Source organism: Chiloscyllium punctatum, chromosome 7 (genome assembly GCF_047496795.1).
Source record: "Chiloscyllium punctatum isolate Juve2018m chromosome 7, sChiPun1.3, whole genome shotgun sequence".
NCBI lineage: Eukaryota > Metazoa > Chordata > Chondrichthyes > Orectolobiformes > Hemiscylliidae > Chiloscyllium > Chiloscyllium punctatum.
This window is the reverse complement of record NC_092745.1, coordinates 83270764-83295254: the sequence shown is the minus strand read 5'-3', so window position 1 is coordinate 83295254 and position 24491 is coordinate 83270764. Positions and strand designations below refer to the sequence as shown.

The window sequence follows — 24491 nt, the reverse complement described above, 5'->3', positions numbered from 1 at the left end:
AGGTATTTTGTAAATGATATTAGTTTTGTTTGTTATCTGTATAGGGTCTTTCAAGCTTATTAACTGCTGTTTTAGTGTGTTGGTGGGTTTGTGGGCTACCATGATGCCAAGGGGTCTGAGTAGTCTGGTGGTCATTTCTGAGATGATGTAGGGGAGAGTGGCTAGGGTTTCTGGACAGGTTTTGTCTGCTTTTTGGGATTTGTTGCTGAGAAATCTGTGTACTGTGTTCATTGGGTACCCGTTCTTTTTGAATACACTGTACAGGTAATTTTCCTCTGCTCTGCGTAGTTCCTCTGTACTGCAGTGTGCGGTGGCTCATTGAAATATTGTTCTAATGCAGCATTGTTTGTGGGTGTTGGGATGGTTGCTTCTGCAGTTCAGTATTTGGTCTGTATGTGTTGTTCTTCTGTAGACGCTGGTTTGAAGTTCTACGTTGGCTGTTCACTCTACTGCAACATCTAGGAATGGCAGTTTGTTGTTGTTTTCCTCCTCTTCAGTGCATTTTATGCCAGTAAGGGTATTATTGATGCTCTTGAAGGTTTTCTCTAATCTGTTTCATTTAGTGATGATGAAGGTGTCATCCACATAGCAGATCCAAAGTTTGGGTTGGATGGTTGGCAGAGCTGTTTGTTTGAATCTCTGCATTATTGCCTCTGCTAAGAACCCTGATATCGGCGATCCCATAGTTGTTCGTTGATTTGTCTGTAGGTGTTGTTGTTGCAGGTGAAGTGTGTGGTAAGGCATAGGTCCACTGGCTTTATAATATTGTCTTTGCTGATGAAGTTGGTGGTGTTTGGTGTATGTGTCTTTTGGTTCTTCTCATCATGTAGTCAGTGTTTTCTTGGTCAGGTTGATGTTGATGGATGTGAACAGGGCTGTTATGTCAAAGGAGACCATTATTTCATCCTCGTCTATCTTGGTGTCTTTGATGGTCTTCAGGAATTCTTGGGTCGAGTAGATGGAGTGGCGTGAGTCTTCTACTAAGTCTTTAGTTTATTACTTAAGTTTTAGTCTTTGGTGTAGCACCTGAACTAATCTGTAAGTTGCTGTTCTAGGTAGCAAGACTATGGGTCTGAGGAGGGCTCCTGGTTTGTGAATTTTGGGTAATCTGTAGAAGCATGGTGTGTTGGATCCATCTGGTTTCATTTTCTAGAAGTCGGTCTTATTTATTTCTCCAGATTTCTGAAGTGTTTTTGACTAAGGCTGTGATTTGGTTCTCCAGTTGTGGAGTCGGGTCTATCGCCACTTGTTGGTAAGTGTTGGTATCTACAAGTAGTGTGTTGGCTTTCTCAATGTAGTTTACCAGCAACACACTAAATCAGCAGCTAATGAATCTGAAAGACTCTGCAGACAACTGCTGTCATTTACAAAATACCTTGCAAGAATAGTACATTGGACTAACAGGCAGAAACCTAGCCACCAGGATACATGAACATCAACTAGCCACAAAAAGACATGATCCACTCTCACTAGTAACTTTACATACAGATGAGGAAGGACACCACTTCGACTGGGACCACACATCCATCCTCGGACAAGCCAAACAGAGACATGCATGAGGATTCCTAGAAGCGGGGCATTCCAACCGGAACTCTATCAACAAACACATTGACTTGGATCCCATTTACCACCCCCTGAGAAAAGAAACCAGAAATGATGTCATCACAGGAAATAACATCACCAACCCAAGGAAACCTAAACACATAAATAGAAAGCGGGCCATGTCACCAGCGCTCCATCCAGAGGCTCACTGATGATGTTACCTAGTATGGTAACAAAACATCTGACAACGAACTTTCCAGCTCAACAAGCAAACCTACATCCAGTCCTTGGGTTGTAGGTACACCAACAGTCCTTTTAGGAACAGAGACAAAACAGAAATTGCTGGAAAATCTCAGCAGGTCTGGCAGCACCTGTGGAGAGAAATCAGAGTTAGTGTTTTGGATCCAATGATATCTATTCTTTGTTTATGATTTTCAGCATTCACAGTTCTGTTTTTTTTGGAACAGTTCATGGATTTTGATCCAACAACAGTGAAGAAACTGATAATACAGTTCCAAGTCAGGAAGATGTGAATTTGAAGATTCCGATGTGTCTGTTGCCCTTTACGTCTAAATAGTTAGAAGTCACTTATTTGGAAGATGCTGCTGAAGAAGTAACTTAACCAACTTAGCCAAACATTTGGAAAAGTGGAAAAAGGGACTTATGGAATCAGATAATACGGAGCGGCCATACTGGTTTCTGGTTAATCTTTTAAGTACTATCTGCAGAGAAATACAACAGCATGAGAAATGGAAGCGCACATTTGCTTTAATAATTGGAAACTGTTCCATCATAAGGTCTCCAAGCCTGCTGCTCTTTTGAATTCACTCCCACTGCAACCAACCATCCTGGGACGAGATAAATGCTTAACTTCATGACCTGCAGAAAGTCTATCACTTGAATAAAATTATGCAATGACTTGGGTATACAAATTTGCAGTTTGAATTCATCTATCTGTCTTTTTTCTCAGCCCGTAGCTTGTGCTTTCCAAGGTAAGTCAATTACATGAATTATTAACTATTCCTTTTGCCTACAACTTGTAACATTACACTATTTTCATTGTGTTAGACTATTATCTGAAATACAGTCATAGAGATGTACAGCATGGAAACAGCATTCAGTCCAACTCATCCATGCCGACCAACTGTCCCAATCCAATCTTGTCCCACCTGCCAGCACCCGGCCCATATCCCTCCAAATCCTTCCTATTCATATACCCATCCAGATGCCTTTCAAATGTTGCAATTGTACTAGCTGAAAGGCAAAAGTTCTCTAATCTGGGTTGGAATCCCCATTTCCAACCTATATCAGACAAAAAATTACCTATTTGCCTCCTGACAGTTTTTAATGAAAGATCTGTCCCAACTCAGGCACTGCAGCCATCCTGTCAGAGCCCAGTGTAGAAGCATCATTGAAGACCACCTTTTCAAAGCAGTCCCTACCATACACAAATAAATAAACAAAATTTAAAGGTCCTAAAATCTCTATGACTAGCTGCTGGAAGAAAATCAGATAAATATATAAGGAAGGGGGTATGGTGACAGGGGGTGAGGGGGTTGGGTGGCACATTGTTGAGGGGTAAGGTAGCACATGAGTGAAGTGCTAGAGTAATCTGGGGACTGGGGTTTTCAGCAGGGGGGTCAGGTGTCTGGTGCGGGGTGGAACAAATTAATGTAGAGAATGGGGCAGGGTGTTGTGTGTCTGGAAATGGGGTGGGATCGATGGTGGATGGTGGACAGAATGGAGATTCTCATGACTACAGATCAGAAAGTAAAATCACCTCCTTGAAGTATCAAGCTTTATTAAAAGATTTTCTTTCAAAAGGGACATACAGCCAAAAGTTGTCTGCATATGTATATTCAGTGGCCATCTGGGGAGTCAGACTCTGGAAGGTCACATGTGGTAAGATGTTAAAGGCATTTTAAATGGAGCAAATGCACTTGTAAAACTGAGTTTGTAATCCCACAGGCATATTTCAAACTTTGAACATGTGAACATAGACAGTGGTCTGAGTGAGAGACACGTTTGTGCATTTCCCTTTTTTCAGAATGCACATGGACAGACATGAACTTCAAACCTGGTCTGTGCATAGTGGCCTGATGTCCCAGTGTGTGAACTAGTGTGCAGTGAGGCTCACAACACTGCATCAGACACTTAGACACCTCTGACTGCAGATAAAGTTAAGAACAACGCTAATCCTTATACTGAGTGCTACCAATAAAGTAAATATTGAAAGGAATCAGGACAAAGGCATTTAAATTCGCCTAAAAGCCAAGAATCTCATTTGTCCCTTCGACAAGAAATGTCAATGCTATCTGCAACACCCACTGCAAAAGCCACAATGTTTAACTATCTGGTCTTCATGAACAATTCAGAGACTGATCCATATCTTGTTATTTGGCCTTTTATCCTTTTAGGGCACACCTCTTATTTCTAATGTGTGTTGTGTTTATTACATTTTTTTTGTGTTCAGTAATTAATAAACTCATCTTTTGTTTGTTCAGGAAAGTCTTCTTATGTTAAACATAACTTCATTTGGGGCTCAGAGAAAGATGTCCACAAGGGAAAGGATCCTTGCTGTGACTAACTGAGGTTGAGAGCGTGGGGGATGTGGGTGGTGGTGGTGGGGGGCAGGGGTGCACTTAGGAGCTGCAGCAATAACCTAGGAACTGGTCGTAACAGAATCAGTTTATGTGACTGAGGAGTCTAGACAGGAGTTTGAGGGAGGCACTTTTATAGTTACCCAGGAAATTGACCAGGTTTTAATCCTCCAACCTTTCTATGTAACTATCTAGGTGAGTGAGTCAGAATCCTCCCAAGTCTCTAGCTCTAACTATAATTTGGAGCCTGTTTTGGAGGAAACCAGACAGTTTAAATGGCCGACGGATGATTGCCATGTTGTCACTGCATTGGAACGTCTGGGAGGCTCCTGACATTGGATGAGCCTTGACAGATCAGTCTCTGACTATCCAAAAACCAAAACAAAACTGGATCAAAAGATTTGTAGGACTTCTGGAAAATAAATCAGGGGAGTAGGACTACATTGCTCACACAAAAACCCAGAATGGACAAAATGGACTGATTAGAAGAAAGTGAGGACTGCAGATGCTGGAAAGCCAAAGTCAAAAAGAGTGGCTCTGGAAAACGCACAGCCAGTCAGGCAGCATCTGAGGAGGAGAATCAACACTTCAGGCAATTCCTGTGCTTTTTTCAGCACCATACTTTTCAACAATGGACTGATTAGCCTACTTCTGTACTGTAACCATTTTGATTGTGGAAAGGACACAACAGATTGGCAATGGTAGAGGTGGAAGTACTGATGAAAGATAATATGTTAATGCACAGTATTACCTCTGCCACTCCCTGGCATTTAACCTCAGCCATACTACTCATCTACTGGGGATCAGGATATGAGGCAATTTTGAGTTCCTGAAAGCCCATTTGACTACTGGTGTCCACAGCCATGATGGCAGCAGTCTGAGTCAACATGGAACCAAGCTGGGTTCATACCATCGTCTGAAAGTTAACTGCAGTACTCAGAAATTGGGTGCTTCCTGTATTTGTTGTAATAAAAGCTGAGATATTAACTAACAGACCCTGTCTCATGGCTGAGTCTACTTCAATTCCAACAGGGAAACCATAAACCAAAATACCTAAATTTATCAAACAACTCCCAAATGAAAAATATTACCAAAAATATACCACTCTTTTTAACGTAACTTGGAATCAATGCCAATTAAACATGAATTAACAGATATATGATACTTCAAATAAAAAGGTATTTTATACTTTAGTCAACGAAGATACATGTTACACACTATTCAGCGTGCATGGCACTATGGAGCTATAACGTTCCACAATATGCTATTCTTAATTCACATAAAGTGGGCCAGGTGTCCTAGCGCACAACTGCTTTAATTTTATTATGGATACAATTATCATTGGCAATGCACATTTCTATGAGCCCTCTCTCCCTTTTCTCATAACAGTCCTGAGGTATTGCTTTCCAGAGTTTAATTTTCAATTGACCCACCAAGTTCACAGTTTGGCGAGAGTCATACAGTCATTTCAGTCTAACTAGTCCATGCTGAACATAAGCCCAATTAAACTCGTCCCACAAGCCTGGGTCCCTCTGTTCTACAACACTACCCAAGGCTCGACCACTGATTGTATAAGCCCTACCGTCATTTGTTGTACGAAAATGCAATACCTCGCATTTACCTAGACTGAATTCCATCTATCATTTTTTAGCCCATTGACGCATTTAATCAAGATCACGTTGTAATCATAGAAAACCTTCTTCACTGTCTACTATGCCACCAATTTTGGTGTCGTCCACAAACTAACTAATCATACCTTCTATATTCTCATCCAAATCACTTATTTAGATGACAAATAAAAGAGGATATTGTCAAAAGCTTTATTAAAGTCCAAGTAAACAATGTCTAACATTTTGCCCTCATCAATCTTTTTGGTAACTTCCTCAAAAAACTCAATCAAGTTTGTGAGACACCATTTTCCTCACACAAAACCATGCTGACTATCCCTAATATATTTTTGCCTCTCTAAATATCCATAAATCTTCTCTTTTATAATCACCTCCAACAATTTACCCACTACTGAAGTCAGACTCACAAACCTAAAGTTCCCTGTTTCTTCTTACAATTTTTCTTAAACAAAGGTATAACATTAGCTCGAGTCATCAGGCACTTCACTGTGGTTATAGATGGTGCAAATATTTCTGCAAGAAGTCTTACAATTTTCTCCCTTCCCACAACAGTCTGGAATACATTAGATCAGTTCCCTGAGATTTATCCACATTTATATTCTCTCAAATGTCCTGAACTTCCTCTTCTGTAATATGAATTGTTTTTAAAACATCAAAATGTATTTCTCTGCATTCTCTGGCCACCATTTATTTCTCCACAGCAAAAACTGACGCGAATAAACATCCAGCAGAAATTCTAAACTTTCCCACTGTTTATGCCTTGCACCTTATTATCAAAGTAAGGTTCAACAGATCCCTTTACAGTTATTGCAATCACTTACAAGTCATTTCAAACAACCTTAAAGTCAACTGCACATTGCAAAGACAGTTTTGAAAAGTCACAAAGTTTCCTTAGTGTACTTTTCTACCTCTGATTTACTGATCACTCGCAGCCATTTGGGTACTGATAGCTATGAATTGGAATCAAAGGAGAAATCTTTCAATGTAGTTTCTTTCTTACCCTCTGCATTTAGCAACCCTCTTTGATCTTTTTTAATGCAAGATATTAAATTCTCATCAGGATTTTCATTTTTTAAAATCGACTGTGAATCACTTTGTTGAGGTTTTAACACCTGATCCTCATTTTATCCCAAATTTACAAGCTCTTTAATGTCCAAATCTTAGACTAGTTTGTACCAGCCAAGAAATTGAGTTGCTCTTCATAACAATGGAATTCACCTCATTGTGTTTAAATTCAGGATCATTTGTCGATAGGGCAAAGGAATCTTGGGTGACAAGGGATGTAGATCATCTAGTCAAGAGGAAGAAGGAAGCTTACTTAAAGTTGAGAAGGCAAGGATCAGGCAAGGCTCTGGAGGATTACAAGGCAGCCAGGAAGGAAGTGAAAAATGGACTTAGGAGAGCTAGAAGAAGTCATGAAAAAGCTTCAGCGGGTAGGATTAAGGAAAACCCCAAGGCATTCTACACTGATGTAAGAAACAAGAGGATGGCCAGAGTGAGGGTAGGGCCGATCAGAGATAGTGGAGGGAACTTGTGCCTGCAGTTGGAGGATGTAGGGGAGGTCCTGAATGAATACTTTGCTTCACTATTCAGTACTGAGAGGGACCTTGTCATTTGTAGGGACAGCATGAAACAGGCTGATATGCTTGTACAAGTTGATGTGAAGAAGGAAGCTGTGCTGGAAATTTTGAAAAACACAAGGATAGATAAGTCTGCTGGGCCAGACGGGATATTCCCAAGATTATTACAGGAAGCAAGGGAAGAGATTGCTGGGTTTTTGATGATGATCTTTACGTCCTCAATGTCCACTGGAGGAGTGCCAGATGATTGGATGGTGGCAAATGTTAATCCCTTGATCAAGAAAAGGAATAGGGACAACCCTAGGAATTGCGGACCAGTCAGTCTTACATCTGTGATCGGCAAATTATTGGAGAAACAGGTTTATTGGTTACTTGGAAACTATTAGTCTGATTAGAGATGGTCAGTATGGCTTTGTGAGGGACAGGTCATGTTTCACAAGCCTCACTGAATTATTTGAGGATGTGACAAAACACATTGATGAAGGTAGAACAGTGAATGTGGAGTACATGGATTTTAGCAAGGCCTTCAATAAGGTTCCCTTGGTAGGCTCATTCAGAAAGTAAGGAGGCATGGGATATAGGGGAATTTAGCTGTCTGGATACAGAATTGGCTAGACAAAAGAAGACAGAGAGTGGTAATGGATGGAAAGTATTCAGCCTGGAGCTCGGTGACTTGCAGTTTTTCGCAGGGATCTGTTCTGGGACCTCTGCCCTTTGTGATTTCTCGAAGTGGCTTGGATGAGGATGTGGAAGGGTGGGTTAGTAAGTTTGCTGATGACACAAAGGTTGGTGCAGTTGTGGATAGTGTGGAGGGCTGTTGTAGATTGCAACAGGACATTGATAGTATGCAGAGCTGGGCTGAAAAGTGGCAGATGAAGTTCAACCTGGAAAAGTATGAAGTGATTCATTTTGGATGGTCAAATTTGAATGCAGATCACAGGCTTAAAGGCAGGATTCTTGGCAGTGTGGAAGTACATATGGATCTTGGGGTCCATGTCGAAAGATCTCTCAAAGTTGCCAGCCAAGCTGATAGAGTTACTAAGAAGGCGTAAGGTGTGTTGGCTTTCATTAGCAGGAGAATTGAGTTAAAGAGCAGCCAAGTTGTGCTGAAGCTCTACAGAGCCTGAGTTATTCCACACTTAAGAGTCATTGAGATGTACAGCATGGAAACAGACCATTCAGTCAAACCTGTCCATGCCGACCAGATATCCCAACCAATCTAGTCCCACCTGCCAGCACCTGGCCCATATCCCTCCAAACCTTTCCTATTCATATACCCATCCAAATGCCTTTTAAATGTTGCAAATGGACCAGCCTCCACCACTTCCTCTGGCAGCTCATTCCATACACGTGCCACCCTCTGTGTGAAAGAGTTGCCCGTTAGGTCTCTTTTATATCTTTTCCCTCTCACCCAAAACCTCTGCCTTCTAGTTCTGGACTCCCTGACCCCAGGGAAAAGACGTTGTCCATTTATCCTATCCATGCCCCTCATAATTTTGTAAACCTCTACAAGGTCACCCCAAAGCCTCTGACGCTCCAGGGAAAACAGCCACAGCCTGTTCAGCCTCTCCCCATAGCTCAAATCCTCCAACCCTGGCAACATCCCTGTAAATCTTTTCTGAACCCTTTCAAGTTTCACAACATCTTTCCGATAGGAAGATGACCAGGATTGCATGCAATATTCCAACAGTGGCCTAACCAATGTCCTGTATAGCCGTAACATGACTTCCCAACTCCTGTACTCAATATTCTGACCAATAAAAGAAAGCATACCAAACGTCTTCTTCACTATCTGCGACTCCACTTTCAAGGAGCTATGAACCTACACTCCAAGGTCTCTTTGTTCAGCAACACTCCCTAGGACCTTACCATTAAGTGTATAAGTCCTGCTAAGATTTGTTTTCCCAAAATGCAGCAACTCGCATTTATCTGAATTAAACTCCATCTGCCACTTCTCAGCCCATTGGCCCATCTGGTCCAGATCCTGTTGTAATCAGAGGTAACCTTCTTCACTGTCCACGACACCTCCAATTTTGGTATCATATGCAAACGTACTAACTGTACCTCTTATGCTCGCATCCAAATCATTTATGTAAATGACAAAAAGTAGAGGACCCAGCACCAATCCTTGTGGCACTCCACTGGTCACAGGCTCCAGTCTGAAAAACAACCCTCCACCACCACCCTCTGTCCTCTACCTTTGAGCCAATTCTGTATCCAAATGGCTAGTTTTCTCTGTATTCCGTGAGATCTAACCTTGCTAACCAGTCTCCCATGGGGAACCTTGTTGCACGCCTTACTGAAGTCCATATAGATAACATCTCCCACTCTGCCCTCATCAATCTTCTTTGTTACTTCTTCAAAAAACTCAATCAAATTTGTGAAACATGATTTCCCACGCACAAAGTCATGTTGACTATCCCTAATCAGTCCTTGCCTTTCCAAATACATGCACATCCTGTCTCTCAGGATTCCCTCCAAACATTGCCCACCACCGACATCAGGCTCATTGGTCTATAGTTCCCTGGCTTGTCCTTACCACCCTTCTGAAATAGTGGGACCGCATTAGCCAACCTGCAGTTTTCCAGCACCTCACCTGTGACTATTGATGATACAAATATCTTAGCAAGAGGCTAAGATACAAATATCTTAGCAATCACTTCTTTAGCTTCCCAGAGTTCTAAGGTACACCTGATCAGGTCCTGGGGATTTATCCACCTTTACCCATTTCAAGACATCCAGCACTTTCTCCTCTGTAATACAGATATTTCGCAAGGTGTCACTATTTATTTCACTACATTCTATATCTTCCAAATCCTTTTCCACAGTAAATACTGATGCAAAATACTCATTTAGTATCTCCCCCATTTTCTGTGACTCCACACAAAGGTCGCCTTGCTGATCTTTGAGAGGCCCTATTCTCTCCCTAGTTACCCTTTTGTCCTTAATGTATTTGTAAAAACCCTTTGGATTCTCTTTAACTCTATTTGCCAAAGAATATGGTGTTCAGTCCTGATCACCTCATTAAAGGAAGAATATGGAAGCTTTAGAGAGGATGCAGAGGAGATTTACCAGGATGCTGCCTGGACTTGAGGGCATGTCTTCTGAAGAAAGGTTGCAGGAGATAAGGGTTTTCTCACTGGAGCAAAGAAGGGTGAGAGGCGACTTGATAGAGGTGCACAAGACGATGAGAGGCATAGATAGAGTGGATAGTCAGAGACTTTTTCCCAGAGCAGAAACGGCTATCATGAGGGAGGGTAATTTTAAGGGCACTGGAGGAAGGTTTAGGGGGATGTCAAAGGTCAATTCTGTACAGTGAGTGGTGGGTGCATGAAATGAACTACCAGTGATGGTAGTAGAGGCAGATACATTAGGGACATCTAAGCAATTCTTGGATAGGCACATTGATGATAGTAAATTGAAGGGTATGTAGGTTAGTTTGATCTTAGAGTAGGATAAAGATTCGGCCTATATTATGCTGTCCTGTCCTATGTTCTATGATTTAATCCTTCAGGTTTCTTTCCAAGGATATTCAGATTTAATATTAATTCCTTTTATGTAAGCAATTTATTCTTCCATCAAGTAAAATCCCCTTCAGTTGCTTTAAGGACTTTGTTCAAGTCATGATGATTTTCCAGTAAGGAAGCAAGATACTTTTTATTCAAAACACAAATTTTTTCAACTTCCTTTTGCTTTTCATCCTCTCATATTTCAGCTATTAGATCAATTCTTCAAGGAACAGAGTTTCTGTTTCCCTCTCTTCCTCCCTTCCCCTACATCTTCAATTCCAATATAATAAGGTTCCTTCAGATTGGAAAATAGCTACTGTAACTTCTTTATTCAAAGAAGGGAGGGAGGCAAAAAGCAGGAAACTATAAGCCAGTTAGGTGATCATCTGTTATAAGGAGAATGTTCAAAGCTATCATTAAAGACGATGTAACAAGGCAGTTGCATAAGTTCATGGTAATCAGGCAGAGTCAACATTGTTTTGTCAAAGCAAAATTATGTTTAATAAATTTATTGGAGTTTAGGTAAATTAAAATCAATGCATCAACTACTTCATTGGGTAAGATATTTGGATGAAATCCAGCAGAATCTGGGCACTTGTAAACTCTTAGTTCCAACAATTTACTCAGTACTACTTCCCGCTAATTGTAATTTTTGAGTTCCTCCTTCCCTTTCAATTCCTGATTACAGTTATTTCTGGAATGTTACTTGTATCCTGTCTAATGAAGACCGATGCAAAAGCTATTCAATTCTTCTGCCAATTCTGTACAATTTTTGTGGGGAAACTACAAACCAAAATAACCAAGTTTATCAAACAGCCCCAAAATGAATACATTACAAATAAGATTCCACTTTTTATAACCCTATAATTTAATACAACTTAGATCCAATAGAACATAAAACAGTATAGCACAGGAACAGGCCCTTTGGCCAACCATGTCTGTGTCAACCATGATGCCATTATAAACTAATCCCATCTACTTGCACATGGTCTATATCCCTTTATTGCTGCCTGTTCATATGCCTGTCTAAATGCCTCTTAAACTTTGTTCTCTTAAAATCTGCTTCTACCACCTCTCCTAGCAGTGCATTCCAGGCAACCTCTACCGTCTGCACAGAATTATTTCCTTACACATTGCCCTTAAACTTTTCTCTTCTCATCTTCAACCTATGCCTCCTAGCATTTCACAGTTGCACCCTGGGAAAAAGATTCCAACTATCCACCCTATTCATGCCTTTCAAATTTTATATACTTCAATCAGGTCAGCCCTCAGCCTCCAACGCTCAAGCAATAATTTGTCCAACCTCTCCTGATAGCTAATACACTCCAATCCAGGTAATGTATTTGTAAATTTCTTTTGCACCCTTTCCAAAGTCTCCACATCCTTCCTGTAGTGTGACAACCAGAACTGTATACGTATCTCTTAATGTGACCTAACAAAAGTCTTATACATCTGCAGCATGACTTGCCAATTACTCAATACCCTGACTGATGAAGGCAAGCATGCTATATGGCTTCTTTACCACTTATTCACTTGTGTTACCACTTCCAGGAAGCAGTGGGCTTGGACATCAAGATCCCTCTTTGGATTAATACTCCTCAAGGTCCTACCATGAATTGTATACTTTCCTATTGCATTTGACCTCCAAAAATGCATTATCTCATACCCAAATTTAATTCCATTTGCCATTTTCCACCCAATTTTCCAACTGACTTGTTCCTGCTGTATCATTTGATAGCCTTCCTCACTACTCATAACTCCATCAATTGTCATGCTGTTTACAAACTTATTAATCAGACCACCTATATTTTCATCTAAATCATTTATGAATATTACAAACAACAGAGATCCCAGCACTGATCCTTCTAGAACAACACTGGTCACAGATCTCCAGTCAGACGCACAATTATCCACGACTACCCTCTACCTCTTATGACCAAACTAATTTTGTATCAGATTTGCCAACCTACCACAAAGCCATGCAATTTAATCTTCTGGACCAGCCTACCATGAGGGTCCTTGGCAAATGTTTTTGTGCAGTCCATGTAAACTAAATGCACTGTCCTACCCTCATCAATCATCTTCGTCACTTCCTCAAGAAACTCAGTCAAATTTAGAAGACAATACTTCCCCCACATAAGCCATGTTGACTAACCCGAATAAGCCTATTCTTTTCCAAATGTGACTAAATCTATTCCCTAAGAATCTTCTCAAATAATTTCCCTCCAACCGATGTAAGGCTCATAGACCTAGAATTTCCTGGATTATTCTTGTTGACCTTTTTAAACAAAGAAACAACATTGGCTATTCTCGAGTATTCTTGGACCTTACCTGTGGTTCAAGAAGATACAAAGGTTTTTGTCAAGGCTCCAGCAATTTCCTCCCTTGACTCCCTTGTTTCCTGGGATAAATCCCATCAGGCCAAGGGGACTTATCTACCTTAATGTTTTTAAAAACACTCAACACTTCCTTCTTCTTAATATCAATATGTCCGGAATATCAACATACCCCTCCCTAATCCATATCCTCCTTCTCAATGAATTCTGATGCAAAGTACTCATTAAGGACCTCACCACTTATGGACCAGGCCAGACACCTTCAAAAGTTTCAAGAAAGTAGCCCAGACCCTAACTTTGCTAGCTGTTTTAAGCAGGTGTATAGTGAATATTCCAACAGTGATGCAGCTTGCCCAACCACTTAATTTTAAACAAAATAGAATTTATTTGCAAGATTAGCAAATAAAACACAAACAAAAGAGAACAAAATACAGAACAATTTAACCTATCTGAAAACTCAAAGATTATCCCAACTTAATGATGCTATTCGACTATTTGCAACAATCTCCATAAACATCCGTGGGCACAAAACGGTAAAATCAAACACAGGGTCTTACAGAAGAGATGTCAGAGAGAGGAAGGATCAGCATGGACCTGCTTCTTTGGGTACAGCCACTTCAAACTCTGCTTTCAGTGAACAGCCAGACTGCTAAAACCAAACCAAACCAAACCAAACCAGAAGCTAAGCTGTGAGAACTGGCCAGTCCCCTTTCTTGTACAAGTATTTTTAAAACTTGAAAGCTTTTTTCTTAGTTATAATCAAATTGGCCCTAAAACCCTTCAAACCTAGACCTCCCTAGTCTCTGTCGTTGAGCAAACCTACCCTGTTCTTAATACTTGCTCCTGGGCTAAGTATAAAATTCCTTTGGATTCTCTTTAATCCTTTTTACCAAGAACATTTTGTGCCCTATTCTAGCCATCCTAAGTTCTTGTTTAAGTTCTTTTTTTTTGTTTCCTTTGTATTCCTCAAGAATAGCAGTTTTCTAAACCTTATGTATGCTTTCCTTTTCCTTTTGACAATGAAAATTATTAATGAATGATATTAATTTAGGCAAATGATATTTCAAATGAAAAGGTAAATTGAATGTTAAATAGTCAATGTGACAAAGATATATTGTAGACAAACAAAAACAATCCCCAACACTGTGCTGCTCTTTATTCATGCAGTGAAGTCAAGTGTATTATCTGTTAATTGCTTTCACAATTATCATTACCAAAGCATAATTCTACATATTCTCTATCTCTCAGGTTATAACACTCCTGGTGGTGTTATTTTCTAGATTTTCTTTTAAACTGAACAAACAATAACACCTTAGTTCTTGATGTGGCCACTTCTAGGAAAATACCCAGCAGCAGAACCAAACTTTTTCCAACATACAAACAATGAACAAGAGTAAACTATTTAGTCCTTCGAGCCTGCTCCACCATTCAATAGATCATGATTTGATTTTAAATCATGACTTGAATTTAAACTCAATTCTGCATATAGCTGACATTCTTTCATATCCTAGGTAATTGAAAAAAAACTATCCGACTCTACCATAAATATATTTAAAGTTTTCACATCCACTGCCTTTTGAGGAAGTGAATTTCAAAGGTTCATAACTCTCTGAAAGAAAAAACGTTTCCTCATCACTGCTTAAATAGTAACCCATTATGTTCAACTTTGACTCTTAGTTCTAAATTCTCCCAAGAGAAACATCCTTTCCACATCCACCCAATCAACTCCCATCAGGAATCTAAATGTCTTAATTAAATCACCTCTGACTTTTCTAACTCCAGAGGATACAGGCCAAGTCTCTCTTTCATTTCCTTGTGAGGCAATCTGATCATTCCAGGGATGTGTCTAGTAAACCTTCTCTGAACAGCTTCCAATGCATTAACATCCTCCTCCAAGTACAGTGACCAGTACTGTACACATACTCCAGGTGCGGTCTTATCCACACCCTGGATAACTAAAGCATATCCTCCCTATTATGGCGTTCAATTCCCCTCGCAATAAAACAAAATATTCTATTAGCTTTCCTGTTTACTTGCTATACATTAATGCAAACACTTAAAAGTCCTTTTCAAACTTTCTTTGAAGCAATTATAAATTCCACAGACACTATAAAGAAACCATAAATTTCCCTTACTATACTGCTTCTAGATTAAATGCCACCACAAGTTCACAAGTGTTCTCATGGAGATGGCAACCAATTCCATGCTAGTTCTCCACAAATATGAGGCAGCACAGTGGATGAGTGGCTCGCACTTCAAGCCTCACACTGTCAGGGACCAGGGTTCGATTCCAACCTCAGACATCTGTCTGTGTAGAGTTTGCACATTCTTCCCATGTCTGCGTGTTTGCTCCAGTTTCCTCCCACAGTCTAAAGATGTGCAGATTAGGTGAATTGGCTATGCTAAGTTGCCCATAATGTAAGGTGCATTAGTCAGGGGTAAATGCAAGGGAATGGGTATGGGTGGGTTGCTCTTCGGAGGGTCGGTGTGGACCTGTTGGGCTGAATGGCCTGTTTCCATACTGTGGGGAATCTAACCTAATCTATATATGCCAAGTTTATCCCGGTTTCCGTCATTCCTCTTGGTGATGAAAGCAGGTCCTGTGGCAAGCCAACCAATGAACAGGCATCTTGAGTTGCATGTTCATGAGCCCTTTCCTGTTTGTCACTGCATTGATATCCACAACCAAGTCCTCTGCAGAAGAATATTGGTACACTGATTACCCTTCCCTGGACTTATAACAATCCACTCATGGCCTGTTCACTCACCAAAAACAGATTTCACATTTGTACTATGATTTAAGTTTGGTACACCATAATTTAGAAGTAAGAATGTAGATTGATTATAGCAGTAAATAAATTAACATGAAATTAACAATTAAGCAAAATGTTCCAGACCCAAGTTGTGAAAATAAGTGAATATCTGAAAGTTATTTTTTCCCTTCCAGAAAAGAACCAAGCTAGACCTGGCTTGAAAGGTTTTCTGGCTTTTGCAAAATTAAAGTATATGATTTCATAAAATAATATTTCTGTAAGAATGGGACTGCTTATTGTGACGTTAGCTGTTTAATGGTCTGTTGAAAAGAATATAACTGCTCATCTGAAAGGCCTTTTCTATTATTTTGCTCATGTGAAAAGAGTGCAGTGAATTTCAAGCATGAATTTTACTGGCAGTTGATATAAAAAACTATCCAGAATTCTGTATTCCACCACTATAAACAACAAAAATTTATTGCATGGTTTCTGGTCACACATTTGGCCTACAGAAGATATGTTGGTGCAGCTGCCAAATAAACATGAGTGCTTTTTCACATCAGCATGGGTTCCACGGCATCATTGGTGCTCAATAGCAGTTCAAAGTCAATAGCCTGAGTGAGTAGCCAAGGTAGCTTTTCAACCAGGTGAGAAAAGGGACAGGAAGCTGAGAACCACATTACTATGTATTTACACATTCAGTGCGAAACCAGAAGGTGCAGGAATGAGCCTCCAGGTTCCTTGAGAAATGCTTAGGTTTCCTTTAATGTGTGCTGTCACTTTGTCCTTCCTAAAGACAGAATGCCCAAAAGACAGTCCTGGCAGCAGACTGCATCACCTTTCAATAGCCTGAGGGTCACATGATTTTATACACTTCCTCCCAACTTCCCACATATCAGGTGGCATGTAAAAGAAGAGTAGAAGCTAAAATAAATTGGGCCTGATTTCAGAAGGAGTGGTGAATTTCTAATATTCACAGCATTAAAATTGGAGCCTTCATGCTCAGCAGACATTATTTCAAAGATGAGAAAGTTCCACTTACACAGAAACATTTTAAATCAACTGTCAGGAAAAGACCAGGCTGTTCATGAGGCCTGCTCCATGCTCATGTCTGGAGTATCATGACTAAGTACATCCCACTCCCTTCAATTATATAACCTCCTAGAAAGGATAAATTTTAAGTTCAAAGTACATGTTATTCTTCATTCAGGAAACCTTGCCAACATTTATGAAGCACAGAATTATACCAAGCTTGAATAAAAAGAGCTGAGGGTTTGCAGTTCAATAAATAAAATGCTTCAAGTTAATACATAATTACATACTATTACCTAATCAAGCTGATTATTTGATCTAATACTGCCAGTAGGTAGCCTTATCTGTTGAGGGTTTCTATCAGGAATTAGCACAAACAATGCCAGCAAAAAAAAACTTTTGTTCCACCATGGACCATGCAGACCAAGATTTCTAAATAGGAGGAGCTAGCAAGCAATGACAGTGACAGAAGGTACTCAGTAACTTTGCATTTGAGACATTTCACAGAGATAATTCTATTATTCTCAGCAGCATGAAGAAATATAACCTTATTCACTTCTTGCCTGCTAACTGGAGAATTATATTACCTAATAATTCAAAGGAAAATCACAGCCTCTCCTGGAGGCTGAAAATTCTGAATCTGTGCTGTAATTTCTGATTTCCAGAGTTTATGGTATTTTGAACATGATGCAAATAAATGAACTGCAGTCTTATCTTATTCTGAAGATTTACTGCAGCCTTTGACCACACAAACTCTCTGTTACGGTCCTAAGTGTATCAGTTTGGCAAAACCATCCTCTCATAGGAACTTAAACAATTGCCTTATTTATGTGATAAATCTGAAAGCTGGGCAGTATGAAGATAGGATTGTGACTTCTTCTGCTGAAGGAGAAAGAGGTCTGAAGAAAGCTAAATAGCTCCGCGAGAGAGAACAGCAAGGTATGAAGCCAGAAAGTAAAATGCAGTTGCCATTCCTGGTTTGTGTTGTTTGTTATTATTATTAATTATACTTATTACTTTATACATGATAGTGTTTTGATCAATGTCTCAAAGAGGTTGAAGATCCCGTTCTCCAGTATTTGGATGACTTTCTTCAGAAGCTCATTGTCAGGATCAAAGTGAACATCCAACCCACAGCGTGAACTAACTGGAACAAATCAAATATTTTCATCGCTGATTAAAACTTTTATTTTGAAATTATTTTTCCAAAATTTTAGAGTTTGTACTATACAAAGTAGAATGCATTTTTGTATTACGTTGTTTTTCAGTAAGTGTCATCTTTTTAACATAGACTAAGGTGCATTATAAGTTACAACATTAATCTCTATTCAAATTCACCAGAATATCATCAAGAATAGGGTCATAGATTGAAAACTGACAAAGCAGGACGACTGCCAGACCATATTGATGTTACAGTTTATTTTATTTTAAGGAAAGCTTAGACATTGTTGTACATCAATTGACAATGCAGGCTGTGAAAACAACTCAAGTGTCCCAACATTAGTACTGATGTATTTATTGTGGTTCTGTTCGCCGAGGTGGGAATTTGTGTTGCAGACGTTTCGTCCCCTGTCTAGGTGACATCCTCAGCGCTTGGGAGCCTCTTGTGAAGCGCTTCTGTGATCTTTCCTCTGGCATTTATAGTGGTTTGTCTCTGCCGCATCCGGTTGTCAGTTCCAGCTGTCCGTTGCAGTGGTCGGTATATTGGGTCCAGATCGATGTGCTTATTGATTGAATCTGTGAATGAGTGCCATGCCTCTAGGAATTCCCTGGCTGTTCTCTGTTTGGCTTGTCCTATAATAGTAGTGTTGTCCCAGTCGGACTCATGTTGCTTGTCACCTGCGTGTATGGCTACTAAGGATAGCTGGTCGTGTTGTTTCGTGGCTAGTTGGTGTTCATGGATGCAGATTGTTAGCTGTCTTCCTGTTTGTCCTATGTAGTGTTTTGTGCAGTCCTCACTTGGGATTTTGTACACTACATTGGTTTTGCTCATGCTGGGTATCGGGTCCTTCGTTCTGGTGAGTTGTTGTCTGAACTCACCAGAACGAAGGACCCGACACCCAGCATGAGCAAAACCAATGTAGTGGACAAAATCCCATGCAAGGACTGCATAAAACACTACATAGGATAAACAGGAAGACAGCTAATGATCCGCATCCAAGAACACCAACTAGCCACGAAACAACACGCCAGCTATCCTTAGTAGCCACACACGCAGATGACATGCAACATGAGTTCGACTGGGACAACACTACTATTATAGGACAAGCCAAACAGAGAACAGCCAGGGAATTCCTAGAGGCATGGCACTCATCCACAGATTCAATCAAAAAGCACATCGACCTGGACCCAAAATACCGACCACTGCAACGGACAGCTGGAACTGACAACTGGAAGCGGCAGAGACAAACCACTATAAATGCCAGAGGAAACATCACAGAAGCGCTTCACAGGAGGCTCCCAAGCACTGAGAATGTCACCTAGACAGGGGACGAAACGTCTGCAACACAAATTCCCAGCTCCGCGAACAGAACCACAGCAACGAGCACTCGAACTACAAATCTTCTCACAAACTTTGAACTGATGTATTTAATTGGAAATGGAAGTAGTCAAAGATATAAGAAGTCAAGACAGATTTTGAGAGAAACTGCTCTCTTTAGTGGATGGTTCAAGAACCTGAGGATACTGATATTACGTGATTGGCATAAGGAAAAAACAGTGTCAAGTGAAAAGACTATTTTACACTGTTAATGAGCAAGATTTGTACTGCATTGGAGTGTGGTAGAGCACAAGATATTTGGGTCATTCAAAATTGGATAAGCATGCAAACAGAGGGAACATGCAGGACTAGAGGAAAAGGGCAGGCAAGTAGGACTAGCTGAATTGCCATTGTAATGTGCTAGAGACAAAATAACTGCAGATGCTGGAATTCAAAGTAGGTAAGCAGGAGGCTGGAAGAACATAGCAAGCCAGGCAACACCAGGAGGTGGAGAAGTCAACATTTCGGGTATAACCCTTTTCAGAACTGACTTTCTCCACCTCCTGATGCTGCCTGGCTTGCTATGTTCTTCCAGCTTCCTGATTGTAGAGTACTGACATGGACATGAGGGACTGAATGGTTTCTGCTGTGCTGTAGCCATGTGATTCTATAGTCTGTAAAGGCCCTTACTTATTTAAAATATAATTATTAAGTAATTTTGAGTGAAATAAGAAAGCTACACACACATGCCAACAATCAACTTGCTATACTAACAATCAATGTTTCAATTCATGAGTCAGCTTGTCACTGTTATACAAGGAAAAGCTTTTTTTTCACTCTGACTGGAAAATTTTAATACTTACCAATCAAACCAATCTGAAGGCACAAATTAAAGCTGTCAGAATTTATCAAATCAATTGGATGGTAAGCCTTTGGCACTAATTTGTATGGCCACTATTAGCTGCGCCAGCAAAGTTTTGAAGTGACCAAATATTTTTTGAGGGTTTGGTACGTTTTTATTCAATGTTGTGGGGTTGCTAAAACTAAGCTCTGACAATATGCAATTTGTCTTGAGAATTTTTGGTGAATGTCTTATGAAGGTTCATTTTTCTCTGTACTAGCTCCAGTCATTGCTTTGTTTTACAAAGAACACTTCTCAGAAGGGTAGAATCTTCCATGTTCAGAAATGATGGGCTAATCTTCAATGAAAATGAAATTTCCTTAAACTAAATTAATTACAATTAGATTCTTATATTTAGATTTTTGCTACAGTATGCAGCTAGGCTATGTGGACAAAGACATTTGGTTATTTGTAAGCCACAGTGTCTGATTATGTACAATACTTAGCAGTTTGCTTATGAACACCCTGTAGAGATCCTTTTGTTGCCACTTGCATAATGGCAGAGGACGTCTATGTGCAAGTGTGAGAAGTGATCTTAATAATTAACTATAATACAAAAACTTGCCACCCAATATGCACAAAAACAGGAAGTTCATCTTTGGACTGAATTACCCTGACCACTAGCAATAGGTTGGGAAGTAAGAGGGCTAGCAAAATAAGGGGGGGGGGGGGGTTTGAGGGAGAGGCGAGTGTGCAGGGAGAGAGAGAATGTAGTCAGAAGGGAGCCCCTTCTATTGTTGCCACTTGCCATATTGCTGACAGGTCAACTGAGCCACTTAAATAACCAATAAAGAAATATTTCCCATCTCCAGAGGAATTATGGTTGCAATGGAAACACTGCCACATTTGAGGAGACCACCAGGTGAAATATCATAGCGTTCAGATGGGTTCTGCAACAGGACCTACAGAGAGCTCCCATGTCAGTGGGTCTTTCCACAAGTACTGATGCTACTAGTACTTAAGAGGCCCTTCCCACCAGTGAGGCCTGACTCTGGTGTCCCTGAATCTAATTCATCTGTCTTCAACGCCACGCTTTCCCTGAAGTCCAAACCAATGATGCATGCTGTGTTGTCAGTCCTCAGAACTGACCCCACTGAATTGAATGGCTGCCTGCTTGTGCTTTTTAATTGGTTGACATCAGCAATATGTCACCTCAGGTTCCAGTACTGGCTGAAAGAGGGTTGGCTCCTGTTTTCAGTCTTGATGGCAGGACTTTTCCTTCAAGACTAAAATTCATCCAATCTATTTTTTGGAAATTGACATGTCTCTATACCTTTTTAGATGATTACAGAGTACAAGTATTTATTTTCACCAAAAAGAAATAAGCCTTGGTATGGATAGAGAAAATATTGTTTAATTTAACAAAAGATGAATGTTCATCAGATAATCAAGACAAAATACTGTAGGTGCTGAAATATGAAATAAACACAATTAATACTGGCAAAACTCAAGCCAGACTTGAAACATTAATTCTGTTTCTCTCTCCACAGATGCTGCAAGACCTACTGAATTTCTCCAGTATTTTCCTGTGTTTGTTTCCTGAATGTTTAATACAATTGTTTGAATGAGTCTGCAATATTTTAACTACATCATTTAATTTACTTGTGGAGTTCTACAAAAGTTGATACTTAAAGACAATATCGGAGGGGATGGTGTGAGAGATAATACAGGTTCTACAGAGAATCTGGTTGAATCCATTTAGGACTAAGAAGAAAAAGTCACTGATAGGTGTAATCTATAGGCCACCAAATAATAATATCACATTGGGGCAGGCAACAAACAAAGAAACAACTTATGCCCGTAAAAATGGTATGGCAATTATCACAGGGGATTTTAATCCACATGTTGATTCATCGAACCAGGTCAGTCAGGGTAGCTTTGAGGAGGAGTTCATTGAGTGTATCCATGACAGTTTTCTTGAACAGAACATAATGGAACCGATGAGGGAGCAACCTATCATAGATCTGGTCCGGGGTAATGAAACAGGAATAATTAATGATATTACAGTTAGGCATTCTCTTGGAAATAGTGATCACAGTGTGGTTGAGTATGTAAGTTAGCTCGCTGAGCTGGAAGGTTTGTTTTCAGATGTTTCATCACCATGACTAGGTAACATCATCAGTGATGTTACCCACCTTAAGAAATCAAAACTGATAAATAGAGAGATAGCATATACCACCAGCGCTTCACTGGAGACTCGTACTGAGATTATCATTAACGTGAGCTTCAAATTTTGTCAAAAAATGCTAACAGTAGGGTTGAATTTAGAACACAGAAGGAAAGTGCAAAGATAAACTCCAGTACCAGGATCCTGTGCTTAGACAAGGGAGACTACAATAGGATGAGGGAGGAGTTGGCTAAAATAGGCTGGAAGCAAAGACTTTATGGTGGGACAATTGATAAACAGTGGAGTACTTTCAAAACATTTTTTCAAAGTGCTCAACAAAGATATATACCAGTGAAAAGGAAGGACTGTAGGAAAAGGGGTAATCTGTCATGGGTGTCTAAGGAAATAAGGGAGGCTATTAAATTGAAAGGAAAGCATACAAAGTGGACAAGATCAGCAGGAAACTAGAAGATTGGGAAAGCTTTAAAGGTCAATAGAAAGCCACAAAAAGAGCTATAAAGAAAAGTAAGATCAATTATGAGAAAAATAGGCTCATAATTTAAAGACAGATAGCAAAGGTTTCTATAAACATATGAAACAAAAAAAGAGTGGTTAAAGTATACACTGTTCCTTTACAGGGTGAGAAGGGGGATTCAGTAATGGGATATGAGGAAATGGCCAAGGCATTGAATATGTATTTTATGTCATCTTCACAGGGTACTAAAAGTAATGGAGGGAGAAATAGCAAATGCACTTGTGGTAATTTTCCAAAATTCACTGGACTCTGGGGCAGTTCCACCAGATTGGAAACAGCAAATGTGATACCATTATTTAAAACGGGAGGTAGACAAAAGATATGGAATTATAAACCAGCTTAATTTATGTAGTGGGGAAAATGCTTGAATCTATTATCAAGGAAGAAATAGCAAGGTATCTAGATAGAAATTTTCCCATTGGGCAGACCCAGCATGGATTCATGAAGGGCAGGTCATGCTTAATTAATCTTTTGGAATTCTATGAAGACATTACGAACACGTACAAAAGGGACCCAGTAGATATGGTGTATCTAGATTTCCAAAAGGTCTTTAACAAGGTGCCGCACAAAAGGCTGCTGCATAAGATCAAGATGCAAGGCATTACAGGTAATGTATTAGCATGGATAGAGGATTGGTTCACCAACAGGAAGCAAAGTGTGGGGATAAATGAGTGCTATTCTGGTTGGCAATCAGTGGAGTGCCTCAGGGATCAGTGTTGGGACCACAGTTATTCACAATTTACATAGATGATTTGAAGTTGGGTACCACATGTAGTGTGTCAAAGTTTCTGGATGGCACTAAGATGAGTGGTAAAGCAAAGTGTGCAAAGGACTGTGAAACTTTGCAAAGGGACATAGATAGTTTAGTTGAGTTGGCAAAGGTCTGGCAGATGGACTACAATGTTAATAAATGTGAACTCATCCTTCCAGTAGGAATAACACTACAAAGGACTATTACTTGAATGGTAAGAAACTGCAGCATGCTGCTGTGCAGAGGGACCTGGTGTCCTAGTGCATGAATCACAGAAGGTTGTCTGCATATGCAACAGGTAATTAGGAAGGCAAATGGAATTTTGTCCTTCATTGCTAAAGGGATTGATTTTAAAAGCAGAGAGTTGTATAGGATGCTGGTGAGGTCATACTTCGAGTACTGCGTGCAGTTTTGGTCTCATTACTTATGAAAGGATGTACTGGCACTAGAAGGAGTGCAGAGGAAGTTCACTAGGTTGACTCCAGAGTTGAGAGGGTTGGCTTATGTGGAGAGACTGAATGGACTGGAATTATATTCAATGGAATTCATAAGAATGGGGGAGGGGGGAGATCTTATAGAAACATATAAAATTATGAAGGGAATAGATGATATAGAAGTAGAGAGGATGGTTCCACTGGAGGGTGAATCTAGGACAAGAGGGCAGAGCCTCAAAATTAGAAGGAGCAGATTTAGGACTGAATTGAGAAAGAACTTCTTCATCCAGAAGGTTGTGAATCT

At 40.1% G+C, this 24491-nt stretch overlaps 1 protein-coding gene across 7 annotated transcripts in view; it reads right to left on the bottom strand.

Moving 5' to 3' along the window:
• fggy (FGGY carbohydrate kinase domain containing) overlaps nucleotides 1-24491 on the bottom strand; it is a 364543-nt gene that overhangs the window by 318064 nt on the left and 21988 nt on the right. The window lies entirely within an intron of this gene.